General features: G+C 43.3%; 1 long non-coding RNA gene across 1 annotated transcript in view; it reads right to left on the bottom strand.

The window, feature by feature from the left end:
- Positions 1-1,225: 1,225 nt before the first annotated feature.
- The window catches only part of LOC116083665, a 14,979-nt gene continuing 2,207 nt past the window's right edge, over positions 1,226-13,997 (bottom strand). Inside the window, exons 2-3 of the long non-coding RNA XR_004115846.1 lie at positions 8,232-8,369; positions 1,226-1,458 (exon numbers count right to left, since the gene is read on the bottom strand). This is a non-coding gene — a long non-coding RNA (uncharacterized LOC116083665). The remainder of the gene's footprint in view (positions 1,459-8,231; positions 8,370-13,997) is intronic.

The following is a 13,997-nucleotide window of genomic DNA, read 5'->3' as shown; positions in this document are numbered from 1 at the left end:
AAGCTTCCAGCTCAGTTTCGGCTTGATTTCTCTGTCTGGCAACCGAAATGTGTGGCTTCTTCAGCAATGGAGTATTGTCACCTATCCTAGTGGGCAATCAAGAACCATGGCAACTGGCTGTGTTGTTCTAGAGGTCCCACACAGTGTGTTGGGATTTTCATGTAGTAGCACATGACTTTAAAAAGAACAGCATTGTCCACATATGTAGGGTACCTCCCTTCAAACTCACCCCTCTTCCTTCTCCTTTTCACCATTGTCTTCTTCTCCTTCTAATATATTTTAAATTAGGTTATTAAGTAAGTTTCCATATATCTTAGTCTTGATTAGCTGCCCCCCTCTAGCTCCTCATCTTTCCCATTCTTCCCCCATCCCCATTTAAACTTGGCATTCCCAATACAAAGTTTGTATGTGTCTCCTTTCACATACGGTATGTGTCTCCTTTCACATACCGTGTTCTAGTCTTCTGTGTCCCTTAAGGCCCCTCTGCCCTCTTCCCTCTCCCCTTACTTCCCCTCCCCTCCTGCTACCCTCTGTCTCCTCTCTGGCATCTTCACCTCTTCAGGCACTCCAAGTTAAACATATAAACCTGAAAACTCAAAGGTAGCCTCTACATTCGAGAAAAGACGTTAGTCTCCATGGAGCCCAATGACATAACCCAGTAATAATATTTCCCGTTTCGATCCATTTCCTGAAGATTTAATGATTTTATTTTTCTTTACAGTGAAATGAATTTCCATGGTGTAGGTATACTACATTTTCATTATCTGTCTGTTGTTGGATGCCTGGGTTGATTTTATTTCCTAGCTATTTTGAATAGAGTAACACTGAGCTTTGATGTACAGGTATCCCTGTGGCAGGTTAGAGAGTCCTTTGGGGTATTTCTGAGAACAGTAGAGCTCTGTGGTATGGTAGCTCTGTTGTTGTTGTTGTAGTTATTGGTGATATGTGGTGGGCACTGCATGCTCTAATGCATATGTGGCAGTTAGTGAATACGTTTCATGAGCCAGTTCTCTCATTCCACCTTGTTAAGGCAGAGTCTCTGCTGGTATTCCTGTCATACTGTGCACTCCAAACTAGCTCACCCACAAGCTTCCAGGAAACTGTCTCTGCCTTGCATCTGGAGGTACAGGGCCAGGTTACCGTAGCATGCAGTACATAGTCATCTTTTTTCTTTTCCTTCCTTCTTTCTCTTTCTTTCTTTCTTTCTTTTCTTTCTTCTTTCCTTTCTTTCTTTTTGTATTTTGAGAGCCAACATTCATTTCAACTTTTTATCTTTTTATTTTCTTGATTTCTTTTAGTTCTTTGAATGTTCTAGTTACTAATGCTCTAACAGATAAATAGCTGGTCAGTGTTTTCTCCTATTCTTCAGGTAGTGTCTTTGCTCACTTGCTTCCTTTACTGTACAGAAGGTTTTTAGTTCCATGAGATTCCAGATTTCCAGTTGTTCATTATGAGAAGCTGGAGGCAAATATGAGGACAGTTATAGCAGCTGGGAAATGAGGGAAGAAATTCTTGTAAGAAACATCACTAAGGGAGAATCTCAAAATCTGCTTATGAACTCAGCTCATCCATCTGCCCCTGGCTCACCCATGTGCACAGACTCAGAGCAATCTGATTAAGGCTCAAGCTGACCTGATATCTAATACTTTGCTTCTACCTCTTAAAAAAAAAATCAATATTCTTTGGAGGAACGCAGCAAAATCAAATATCGGAATGATGTGTTTCTTATGGGGTTAAGGATTCAATAAAAATTATTAGATATACCAAGAAAGAAGAAAATGGAACAAGAGTCAAGAGAGAAATAAGTTAAGGGAAGCCAGATAGGGTAGCCCAGATGAAACCAAAGACAAGGGCTTTAAAACCAACATTAAACTATGCTTGACAACGTAAGGAAATTGATGCTCCCACGGGGACAAACAGCCAACTTTGGTAGATCTGTGGACTGAACATATATAGACTGGGGAAATTTTGAAGATAGTCAAAATATTCGAGGTTATAACGAACCTAAAATTTCCTATTGGAGAACCCTACTTTCCTAATTTTTACCAACTTTCTACCCATCTTGAAATATCTAAATCAAACGGATAACTCAGCTGTTCAGATGAATCTGTTTGGGGATGATATGGTTTGAGTATAAGCCCAAGGCCTAAAAAAGAAAGCCAGAGCTTCCAAAGAGCCAAGGCAAGAGGGTCAGGTAGAGGAAGTCAGTGGCAAGGGTGCTGCAGGACAGGAAATTGCTTTGTGTGCTGAAGTCCCCGGGAGGGGACCAGGTGGCCCGAGTAGGGCATCATCTATCAGATGAGATGTATTCAAGGGAAGAAGCAAGCCTGCCAAGCAGCAAGTAAAGGCTGGCTCTGCTTGTTTGCTAGGCCGTTGCTAGTGGCAATGGAAAGTTGTATGACCACCGTGAGGAAATAGTTCGGAAATAGTTCGTTCACTGTTTTCCTACAAAGGCATCCACAGGTGTTTGCACAAAGGATTTCAACAAATGCTCATGGTGGCTTTTTAGCTCAAAACACACAGTAACCCATTTTTTTTAATCAATCAAACATTAATGAATATTTTTAAAGAAAGAACTGAGGCACACTAGTGTGACTGAATAATACTGAATGATAAAAGGAACAAACCAATAGACCCATTAAGGACAACATTGTGATTGAAAGCAATTTGTTCCCTAGGCCTCTAAATGTTGATGACCTGAACCTTAGTTTAGCTGTGTTTGTGTATTGTGACCTTTAAGTCCTAGCCAGGCAGTGGTGGCACAAGCCTTTAATCCCAGCACTTGGGAGGCATAGGCAGGTGGATTTCTGAGTTCGAGGCCAGCCTGGTCTACAGAGTGAGTTCCAGGACAGCCAGGGCTACACAGAGAAACCCTGTCTCAAAAAATTAAAAAGAAAAAGAAAAAAGAAAAAAAGAAATGAGGCCTAGTGAGAGATCCTTAGGTGAACTGGAGGTCTCTGTCTCTCTGTCTTTCTTTCTCTGACTTTCTCTGTCTTTCTCTCTGTGTCTTTCTCCGTGTCTTTCTCTCTCTCTCTCTCTCTCTCTCAGCCAAACATCCAGAAGAAAAATTAAACAGAAACCCCTGATAATATGTATTTCTAAATTCAGAAATGATGTGAGCAACTACAGTAAACATACATTTCAGGATGGTTTAATAACAGTGGTCAAAGAGAACCATCTCTAACATGGAAATGTTTACATCAACGAGCTAGGCACTTGGGTCAGTGCCTTCTCACTCACGGCTTCACCGTTTTATTTGAGACCCTGGAATTCTTTAGGCTTCTGGTTATTTTCATAAACTGATGAAAATACTAATATGTCTCTTAAAACTAACTTGGAAAATTTTTTAATTAGTTTAAAATGTTAATGTATTACATCTATGTATCCCGTACCCAACATGATCATAACATTTCCACACAGAGGAAATGTAATCTGTTTGTCAATGTGTATGGTTTTCCATCTTCTGGTCAGAGGTTTATTTAGATGTTGTGCTACATAGAATCAGAGGCAAAGATTGGGAGGAAATATACTGGGGACATTCGGGTCTAGTCATCTCCCAGTGGGTGGGGCCTGGGATGCTTACACTCCTGTCAATCATCTGCAGAAATCCCAGAAAGACAGTGTAGTGTGGGCTTTAAAGGGTGGCACAGGCAGGTCTACATAGAAGAGGAAGTTGTTTCTGGGGGTCACCTTATCCTCTACAAAAAGGCATACTTTTTAAAGGCATAAAAAACAGAAATAAGGATCAGTAGGATAACAGAGAAATTTAAAAAATAATTTCTTAGCAAATTCTAAAAGGAAGTTAAAATCGTTTTGATGTCAATAAAAATGGGATTTACTGGGGCAGAGCCAGCCAGTGCAGACAGCTGGGTTTCTCCCTTCTGGCCAGCTGGCCCAGGCTCTTTCCTCGCCTTACCAACTGCATCCTCCAGGGCTTCCTGTCCAACTTTCCCATGGTCCCTTTTCCTGTGTCTGGGATGCATTCCTTAGTGGACAGCATCTAGCATCTACATGTTCTCAGTTGGAGTCTATTTACTGAGAAGCCCAACCACTTTCAAGCACAGACAGAATCTTCCCTGACAGTTTTGCATCTCGGATTTCTCTAAAATCAGTAAGCTTGACTAAGAGGGAACACCTGCTGGTTTTACAATAAGCATGCACTGTCTTAGGAACAAAGTAACCAAAAGCTGTGTGAACTGTGGTAAAAGAAAGCAAGGGTGTGGGTTAGTGAGTCTACAGGAAATGGTGGCCTTAGAGCATAGGTCACAATCCCAAGTGGGGCTCCATAGCTTCCGTATGTTCCCTTCAAGGTTCCACATCTACAAAGAGGGAAATAAAAATGTCCCTTCTGAGATTCACAGCCAGAATCAGCTTGATAAATGCCTGCAAGTACCCGATGCAGGGATCAAGGCTTACATGTTTCCTTCTCCTTCCTACTAGAAATCGATACGGCTCATGTTAGGGCAGAAAGTCGGCTCTTAGGCTGCAGTGCCGTCTGGAGTCCAGACTAAATCTGATATTCCCTTTGCCCTGGATTTTGAGTGTGCACACAGACATTTCCATTTATATTTGCTCCTTTCTCCGAAACAAAATCCCATCTCTATGTAAATTGTTCTGAGAGAGAAATGTTTATTCTAATTCACCCTCGATGTTTGGGGATAATCGGAACCTGCTCCTGTGTCAGTTTGTAAAATGTAAGAAGGATGGAGGTTTGGTCATGCAGAAGGAAAATGGCCACTGGAGCGCAGAGTTTAGGGGGTATTTACAAGGTGCAAAGTAGGAAGGACATCGCATGATTCTGAAAACGCCCAGTTCCACCCAGAGGTCTTTGCTAGAGCATTCCCATCTCTCCCTCCCTCCCCTGCTCTCTTCCTGTCTGGTTCATTTAATACAAGGTCTCAGTCTGTGGCTCAGGCTGACCTTGGAGTCACATTTCTTCCTGCCTCAGCCCCGAAGCACTCACTGGGACAACGATGTGCCCTACGGTGCCTGGCCCTGAACTTCTATGTCTATTCCTGCCAGTCTCTGCTCCAGAAATCTCTGATTTGCTTTGATGTACTCTCCCTTGGTATCACTGTCACATGCTTGGCCTGCCTTCACCACTACACAGGACCAGGAATGAAGCCGGCCTCCCATGGCAGAAAGAGAAAACCAGCCTTGGGCTACTGCCTTTGTTTCAGTCCAGGACAATAAATGGGCTGTGGGTTATACTCAGTAACAAGGAGCTGCCGAAGGGAATCAAAATGAAGATGCATTCTGACTCATCAGTAGCCAGGTGTGAGACGAACAGACAGGGGTCCAGGGACAGAGAAACAGACAGAGGCCATCAGGGTTTATTTTGCTGGGCGGAGCTCCATTCAGGCATTCCCCACTCTACAAGGTTATGATATGGAAAACTCCCCAACAAAGGCCCAAGGTTTGGAGTGGGGAGAACTTAGTAGGTCAGGCTTAATGAGAGGCGTTTAGGTGAGTCTGTGTGTGCTCCTGAGTTGGACTATGTGGCCCTTTGGCTTCCTGGCTGACGAGCTGATGAGCAGTTTTGCTCTTCTATCACATGCCCGACGCTACCTCACTATAGATGCAAAGCAATGAGAGGCTAATCATGGAGAGGAATCTTCCAAACCTTTCACCCATATACATGGACAGCCTTGGGTATTCCATCACAGTGACAGAAAGCTGACTAAAACACACCAGCTCTGGAATAATCTAGGGTTTCCTGTCACGAGTGGCTCTGTCCCCATAGGTGAGAGGACCAACAGCCAGCAAAACTAGCTCTGCCTTTCAGCCAAACTCACACAGAGCAGTGCAAAGCAAGCCCTCATCTGCCCCCTGGGCCTTCTCCTGTGCTCTTGCCCTCTGCTGGCCTTCCTCTGCATCCTGCCTCTGCAGGGAGGGAAGAAGAAGGAAACTGGAAAGCCAGGAAGCCAGAGAAGGACACCAGAGAAGGGAGGTGGCCAGAATAACAGAGGCCTTCAGAGGGGAGGAACATGGACCAACCTGGAGGAAGCCTGAGGCTTCATAGCATAGAAGCTCATCATACTAAGTGGGTCATGGGAGAGAGGTGAATGGGGAGCCACAGGGAGAGGGTGGGCATCAGTCATCACAGAGCATAGGTTTGGGAACAGCCAAGAATCCCTGCAGCCAAGAAACCTCCATCACCTGAAGAGCCAATCACAACCATGGCCCTTCCTTTCTGTTATTCTTCTTGCAGCCTCAGGCCAAGCCAGGCTGAGCCCCAGGAGTCTAGTCCCAATGCAAAGGATTTCAGCTTTTGACTTACTTAACACCAGTCCACTGTGGATTGTTGTTGCTGCAGTTTGTTTAAATAAGTGTGTGTGTGTGTTGTGATGTAATGTGTTTATAGGTCTCTGAAGAAGCTCAGAAGAGGCTCAGATCTCCTGGAATGCCACAGAGGTGGGTGCTGAGACCTCAACTCCAGTTCTCTGCAAGAACATCAAGTGCTTTTAAACTGCTGAGCCATCTCTTCAGCCCCAGTAAGGTTTTATTTTTAATTATTATCAAAATGCTCCCAAATCATAGTCACACTATTTGTTAGTTTTCCCAGGGTGAGTACATGTCTGTACATTGTCTCTGAGTTCAGAGACAGAGTGGGCAGGTGGATATGTGGAAGAGTGGATGGATGGATGGATGATTGGATGGATGGATGGATGGATGGATGGATGGATGGATGGATGGATGGATGGGCAGATAGGTAGAGACATACAAACTCACCAGGTCATTTTCACTCAAATGCAGCAAAATGTCACACCTGTAATACTGCCTCTCTAATATTTGCTTCTTTTATGTGTCCCTCTAAAAGTGGTGCCTTCTCCAATCCTTTGTTTTGATTGATGTCTAGAAGTCTCTAACACAAGGACAACAAAACCCCACAGTAAGATCCAGAGTGAGAGAGGAGTCCACTTTCCTCTATCCCGAGGTCAGGCCAGAGAAAGGGTAAAAGATTGGTGAGAAGCTATGCTCTAAAGCAACTTGCTCTAGCTCAATTTGCTATAAAACCAGCTGTGCTCTAAAGCCACTTTCTGTAAACCAGCTATGCTCTAAAGCCACTTGCTATAAACCAGCTATGCTCTAGAACAACTTGCTCTATGCTTTCATAATTTCTCAAAACCATGCAAAAGGGAAAGTGTTTGGCATTTTGAAACAACTGGTCACTTTATTTATTCATGCTTCCAGGCCCATTCCTGACCTTCAGTTCCATTCTATCAGCTGTAAATGACCCACATCAGGACCCACAAGAAGCAGGGCAGAGGACTGAGCACCCAGTTCCTCAAGAGAATGGCCAGCACAAGGTTTCCTAACCACACTGTTTACCTGCCATACTTGGAAGTTAAAAATTCCCCCTTTGAATTATTTTTCCATTTTGATTGTTTATACTGTGTTCAGGTGTTTTCTAGGTAGTGTTAGAATCAGAACTATTAAATTACTGTTTTATAATTATCGAACAATTTTTATTTTGTTCAGTACTTGAGGTCAGTTTTTAAATTGGGTTGACTTGTCTGGAAATTAAGCACAATAAACATCTTGCCTCATTTGCCCCCTGCAGCTTCACTGGTTTGAACTTATGGGATGAAAACTAATTTTAAAATAAGCAAGGGACATTGAAAAGCAAGCTTTTGCTGGCAAAGGAGAAAAGGGGGGGAGTGGAAAAAGAAGGAAAAGAAAGAAAGAACACAGCATTAATAGCCTGCTGGTATTCTTCGGACATCTGGTGCTCTCTAATCTTCAGAAAAACTGCTAACTAAAATATCTCCCAAAGGCCTTTGGGAGTGAGCATTGATTCAACTCTGGGAAGATGCAAACCTTGAAGGTTACACAAGACAACAAGCAGCAACTGGCTCCGCCCCCAGGACAGCAGTGCATTGGCAGAGCTGGTGTCTCTGAAGGCTATAGAAGGCAGTCCTTGAGCACAGAACACAAGGAGTAACCCTGGGGTCGGGAGGAATGGAAAAAGTGGTGAGCAATACAAGTGAAACCAGAGGAATGTCGATGACTCTAAATAAACATAAGTCCCCCAAGAGCAAGGAGTGACTGTGCCAGAGTTATACCTAACCCAAGACATGAGCAGATGGGACATAGCAGCTGCCTGACCCTCACAGGTTTCTGTGCACAGGGCAAATTGCGAGTCTCCCTTCTGCAGGAAAGAGCAGGATCTCTGCCTGTGAGTACCTCAGTCCCCCACCCCAACCAGCCCTGTGCCTGCTTCACCTCACCGGCTTCACCTCCTCACAGATTTGCTCTGCTACCTCCAGCATGGATTCTTCAGCCCCGATGTTTACGTCTCCAGTTTTCCTTCTCCTTCTACCGCAAAGCTCCCCCTCTTTCCATGTCTGCTTTGATTACTAAGCCTCCTGTTTGCACAAACATAAGGAACTGTATTTCAGGGTCACAACATTAGGAGGGTTGAAAACCACTGATCTAGGCTGCCACTGGCAGAGACTGAACTGAGAAGGCATTGCAAAATATGTCTAGTGAGATCTCAGACCTCCTAAGAATGCTTATTTGGTTTAATACACATTGTTTACATGTAAAAAGGCCCCATATAATCCAATGAAGATTAAAGTTAAAGAAAGAACTTCTCCAAGCATCCCATGCCTGAGACAGCTGTGGTTGCTTTCTTTCCTGGGGATTTAGAAGATTAATCAGCATCTTTTCTTTTAACAATAAGTTAAAAGAAAGTAGCTGTTGTGACGTTCACTCCTTTTCTGCTTGATGCAGCCTCCTTTTCCAACTGGAATTTCCAACAGGAATCTTTCCTGACAACATTCCTAAATCCATTTTGCCTGCAGCTAGTCACAACTACAGGGAACACGACTTGCATCTTTTTTTGCACATTCTGTAGGATGGAGTGTGGGCTGAATCTACAATTATCATATGACAGGAAATAAACGTATGCATCCATACCTGGGATAAGCACTGTGACCAAAAACAGCTTAGAGGAGGTATGGGTTTGTGCCAGTTTATACTTCTGGATCATACTCCATCACTGAGAGAAGTCAAGCAGAAACTCCAGGGTCCAGAGGCAAAAACTGAAGGAGTGCTGCTTAGTGGCTTGTTCCCTTCGGCTTGCTCAACTTGATTTTTTACACAGCCCAGACCCTCCTGCCTAGGGATGATACCACTCACAGCTGTCCCACTCTACAGCAATCTTCAGTCAAGACATTTCCTCCACATATATGACTACAGGCCAATCTGACAGAGGCGATTTCTCAGCCAAGTTTCCTTCTTCCCAAATGACTCTAGTACATGTCAAATTGAGAGTTAAAATAAGCCAGGATACTGGTCAATATGGTAAAACATTTCTCCTCATCCTTTCAAAGTAATACTATGGTCTTACTAAAACATGAGCATAATTTAAAGGCCAGTGGAAATGACACTAGTATAAAACATTAGGATTTTCCTGCCTTCCTCCTGTCCCTTTGCCAAACCACACCTTCCAAAGCCAGCCAAGTGCTATTCGGTCTATAAAATTCCTAAAATAATAATGGTTGAAATAAGAAGCACAAAAGAGAAGAATGCTAGGGAGAAGTTTTGGTGGCTTTGGGAGAGTCCCAAAGCCAACAGTAAAGAATGGTTATAGAAAATGTCTTAGTTACTACTCTATTGCTATGGAGAGATACCATGACCAAGGCAACTCTTATTTAATTGAAAAGCATTTAATTGAGAGCTTGCTTACAATTTCAGAGGTTTAGATAATTGTCATAATAGCAAGGGGCATGGTGGCACACATGGCAGTGAGGTAGTAGTTGAGTTATATCCTGACCCACAAACAGAGAGGGAAATTGACTGGGCCTAGCATGAACTTTTGAAACCTTAAAACCAGCTCCCACTGTCACACTTCCTCCAATAGGACCATATCTCCTCCAACAAGGCCACACCTACTAATCCTTCTCAAGTAGTGCCATGCCCTGGTTCAAATATATGAGCTTATGGGGGCCATTCTTGTTCAAAGCACCACAAGGAACTAGGTGATCAATGTCAGGAGGGAGCTCAGTGGGCTGCTGGAAACATCCTCACATGCAGCTGCAATGGCTCTGCCAATCTTGGAAGCTCTATGCCAGAAGGAAGAGGAAAGAGAGGTCCAAGCCACTCAAGGAAGTAGACATCAAGGACATCAAGTGAAGAGATAAGGATCCTAGTCTGGAACAGCAGAGAGGAGGATAGGATGCTGGGATACTAGTGACCGAAGTGAGGCTGTGAAGTCTGAAGTGTGGTGGGCAGAAACAGTGCAGCAGATTATTTGAACCTATCTTCCAAGTTTGGAAAATAGAAGTGTAGACAGCTCAAGATTTTCACCGACCTTTTGTCTCGGAGCTCTTGTGTGTTCTTACTGTGCACTAACTTGATCTTACTTTGTCTCCTAATCTAATTTGGGCACTAGATTGCTAGGGCCATTCACCTCAAGTCAACCAGCTCAAGTCAAAATGATGCTAATGGTAGGAATTCCGGAAGTGGTAAGACTCTGAAGGAAGAAACCAGGGCCTGTCACCCTTTGTTTCTTCTCTATGATGGTGGATATGTTGCTTTGCATAACTATCCCATCTATATGCCTACTGTTCTTGACCTACTCCAACTGCACTTCCATTCTTCAAATCCAAACGGCTTCAATTACGTGCTCAAATCTTACATCATGTTCTCTCCTTCAAAGAGTTCATCGTCAACCTGCTGAGTGTCTCTATTTCTCAGGGATAATTCTGTGCTAAAGGGATCCAACAGACCAGAGTGTTTGTTTGTTTCTAGAATGTTCCCAAGACATGGGCAACTGACTGTGGGCTAAGTACTCACTCAGGTGACCTTGGAGAAGGGACAGAATTCCTTGATTCTAAACAATGATTTGGAATAGAGATCTGTGTGTGGTAGGTAAGGCTTGTGAGGTTTATATTTCTAGGGCATGCTCTCAGTGGGCTGTAGGGTTCTGGAGGCCTGGGATGGCCTGGTTGTATCTGGAGTACATGTGCAGAAGAGCCTCTCTTCATCAGTCTCTACTTAACTGTTTCTCTAATCTTATTTTTTCTCTCTATAAAGCTAATCAGCCAGGGTCCACAGAAAAGAAACACCTCGACCAGTCCCCTTCCTGAAGTCCCTACTCATTACTACTGGTTTGAGTTGTGAGCTTGCCATGGATCAGCCTGGGTTGTAACTATGCCAGTTTATACTGGTAGTGCTTTTGTTATAATAATTGTGTGGCTAATTAATGCAAAGCAATGATGGAAAAAATAATAGTTTCTATGAAAACCAATTTGAGTGCTTTGAAAAGACTCATTAAATTAAATAGAACACATATACAAAAGCTTCACTATAAATTAGGTATGAGAGAGGCAGCTCTTAGAATATTGATGGAAACATATGCAGTATATCACATACACACATGTACTCTGTACTCTGCTTTCTTGAAAACTAAATTTTTTTTTTTTTTTTTTTTTTTTTTTTTTTTTTTTTTTTTTTTTTTTTTTTTTGGTTTTCTGAGACAGGGTTTCTCTGTGTAGCCCTGGCTGTCCTGGAACTCACTCTGTAGACCAGGCTGGCCTAGAACTCAGAAATCCGCCTGCCTCTGCCTCCCAAGTGCTAGGATTAAAGGCATGCACCACCACTGCCTGGCTTGAAAACTAATTTTTAAATTATTGGTTCACTTGAAAAATTAAAATGAATCATGAATGCCTCACTTACTACCAATAGAATTTATTATAGAACTCTAATCTGCCAATCTAGATTTCTAGAATGCAAAGGTTTCAGACTTTATGAAAGAATAGTATATGAATTATGTTATATTCATATTATGTGAATTTATGCATTTACATATTAACTTTCAGGAATATTGCTATATTTTGGATGTGAAATGTCTCCCATAGGCTCAGTTGTTGAATACTTAGTTCTCAGCTGCTGGTGTTGTCTGGGAGGACATGGGCCAAGGGCTGTGGTCTAGCTAACAAGGTTGTGTTGCTAGAAGTGGGTCTTGAAGGGCATACCTGCTCTGGTTCCCACTGCCAAAGAGCTTCTAGATCCTTCAGAGTGTGAAACACTGTGTCTCATGCTTCCATTGCTAGACATGAGCTGGTCCAGCCAACATGCCTTCTCCGCCAGGACGGATGGTCCCCTCTCAAACTGTGAGCTGAAATAAGCATCCTATCTGGAGTCACTTCTGTCAAGTAGTTGGTCATAACAATAAGAAAAAGTAATTCATATAGACACAACTCAATGGGTTGTGTTGTTGTTGTTGTTGTTATTGTTGTTGTTGTTCTCTTCAGTAGCCACAAACCATCACTACAGGCAGATCTTTTGGGCAGAAGTCTACAGTCAGTGTTGGTATCTAACAGTCACCAATGCAGCCTCAGGGGAAATATATCTATACGGCAAACACTGAGCAACACCACCTCAGTCACTTTCACAACCCAAGACTCCTGAAGAACTGAAGCGACTGTCAATAAGAACAAGCTGTTGTGTGGGTGGGGTCGGGGGGGGGGGGTCTAGCGATAGCTTGCTTTGGATTCCTTTTTTAGAAATGTTTACCTTTGTCTGGTGTAGTGTCACATGCCTTTAGTCCCAGCACTTGGGAGGAAGAGAAAGGCAGGTTTTTGTGAGTTCAAGGCCAGCCAGGGCTATACAAAGAGACCCTGTCTCAAAAAGAGAGCAACAACAACAAAAGAAATGCTTGCCCTTCCCAGGAGAGAAGGAAAGTTGCCTGCAAAGAGGAAGCTGTCTTGTGCCTTTGCTGTTTGTAAGGCAGGACACGGGGACTTTTGTCAGGGCCAGCAGTCAGCCGACCAGGAACTGAGGGGTCTCTTTGCTTCCTTCCCTGTGGTTATCTAGTATCCCCAAGAGTCAATCCAACCCTCCATTCCCCTAGAGTCTTTCTGCCTCTGTTGCCCAGCCTGAATCCACAGCTTCCAGGGATCAGTTTCTCCTTCTCAGAACACTTCTCCTTCTCAGAACACGTCTCCTGAGAAGGTACAGGAAGAGCCCTGAGCTCATTTCTCCTAAAGCTTGAGAGTTTTGTTGTTGTTATTGTTGTTGTTTTGTTTTGTTTGTTTTATCATAGAGCATGTTTCTAGTTTCCAACATTTTTTAACTCAGAGCCCTGCTCAGCCATAGCTGTCCTTGCCAGATAGTTTTCTCCTGGGCAAATGAGACTTCTAAGGCCCTATAAGGCTTTGAAGTTGGAAGATGATCCAAGGAGAACTAGCTTTGGTGTATTGTACAGAGTCACCCTGATGACAGCATATTGAATTCTACATGCCACTTCAGGGATCCCTGGAGGATGAAATCTGTGGGGCATCACTAGGAAAATGAGCCCATCTTGATCTCTGATTTCTTCTGTCCTGGTCACTCACATGTGCACTTGTTCTTCACATACACGTGGAACCCTGATGTTGGCTGAGGTGCGGGAAGGAAATGGACTCTTCTGTAGGTTTAACTTTTAAAGGGAGTTGTTTAATTTTCTCGCTATTATGTGACACCTAAGTACAAAACCACTGATGTATCCCCCTCATAACATCCATTTGTATGGATGAATTCAATAAAACACAGTCACTGGCTAACAAACGAGGCAATCTTGAATCCATTTCCCTTAGCTAACATACGAAGGGCCAAGCACAGGTTTCTGTGTACAATATACATGGTTAGATCCATACAGAAAATGGCATGGCTTCAGAATTATATATGTATGACCTTGACTCCATTTCTGTTGGTTTGTGTCTGACTGACCTTGGAAAGGCCTTAACATCTCTGATTCTCCACATTTTCTATTAAAGAAGTACAGTGTCTCTTATCCCATGTAGTTCAGTTAGAACAGTTCTTGTGTAGCTCTCTTGAAGTCCTGGGATTCAATCACCAGTGAGTGAGGCATAAAACTGGTCAGAGCAGTGAGTACCTAAAATCGCAGCACTCAGTGAGGGGAAGGCCAGAGGATCAGAAGTTCAAGGTCATCCTCAGCTATACAGTGAGGTTGAAGCCAGCCTGGGTTTCATGAAATTCTCTGGGGG

This window comes from Mastomys coucha, unplaced genomic scaffold (assembly GCF_008632895.1).
Source record: "Mastomys coucha isolate ucsf_1 unplaced genomic scaffold, UCSF_Mcou_1 pScaffold8, whole genome shotgun sequence".
In the NCBI taxonomy this organism is placed as follows: domain Eukaryota; kingdom Metazoa; phylum Chordata; class Mammalia; order Rodentia; family Muridae; genus Mastomys; species Mastomys coucha.
Note: the sequence above shows the minus strand (reverse complement) of the source record. Positions and strands in the feature narration are given on the sequence as shown.